This window comes from Leptonychotes weddellii, unplaced genomic scaffold (assembly GCF_054177405.1).
Source record: "Leptonychotes weddellii isolate Sample4059 unplaced genomic scaffold, ASM5417740v2 HiC_scaffold_43674, whole genome shotgun sequence".
Classification (NCBI taxonomy): Eukaryota; Metazoa; Chordata; class Mammalia; order Carnivora; family Phocidae; genus Leptonychotes; species Leptonychotes weddellii.
In genome coordinates, this window is record NW_028010417.1 from 1 (window position 1) to 857 (window position 857).

An 857-nucleotide genomic window follows, 5' to 3' on the forward strand; every position below is an offset into this window, starting at 1 on the left:
CTCTAGTCTCCTCTCCTGTGGGCTCTGACCACGTCCTGTTTGTTCTCCCCTAGGTGATGACAGCGCCCAGGGCTCTGATGTGTCTCTCACGGCTCCTCAAGGTGAGACCCTAGAGACCCCGAGTGGGGAAGGGTTAGGGCACTAGGGACAGTGTGTCCGCCCTTATGTGACTGACCTAAATTGGTGCATGATTTTTTTTCACAGTGTGAGACCAGCTGCCTTGTGGGGACTGAGTGATGCAAGATGTGTTCACACTCCCACTTGGTGACAACAACTCCTGACTTCTCTTTGTGCAAAAGGTGCCAGATGTGTCTGTGTTCCTATGAGTACAATGTGAGGACATGAGGAGATTTGCCCACCCTGCCCACCACGACTCCTCCCTATGCTGATCTGCATTCTCTGATGTGCTTTCCTGTTCCAGCAGAGGCAGGCCTGGACCATCTCCATCTTTATTTCACGTTGGGCTGAGTACTAATGACTTATTTCCCTCTTTAAATTAGAATCCAGATATAAGTTTTGTTTCCTAATTCTTGGCATGTGGGGCTGATGAGGTAATAAAAGAGGAGATTTGTAAAGTTGAGACAGCAAATAAATGAAGCCTGAGAACCTTCCAGAATCCCTGTGTTTACTGTGCTGAGTGTGTTGCAGGTCAGGGCAGGAGAAGGCTGTGAGGAGCCGAGTGGGGACAGGGCCTGTGCCCAGTGGTGCTCAGTGCATCATGGGTGTGACGTGCTCACCCCTCAGCTGGGTCATCTCTCTGCTCCGTGTCCTTGCCCCTTCTGTGGAACCTCGTCTCCCCAGGACCTGTGATCACAGGGACTTGAACGTCCCCTGTCACCAGGACCTTGTGCAGCAAG

At 51.8% G+C, this 857-nt stretch overlaps 1 long non-coding RNA gene across 1 annotated transcript; it reads left to right on the top strand.

The window, feature by feature from the left end:
- Nucleotides 1–616, top strand: LOC145719425 (uncharacterized). The gene is made up of 2 exons (XR_014142369.1): nucleotides 1–101; nucleotides 205–616. It is a non-coding gene; the product is annotated as an uncharacterized LOC145719425 (long non-coding RNA).
- Nucleotides 617–857: the final 241 nt, after the last annotated feature.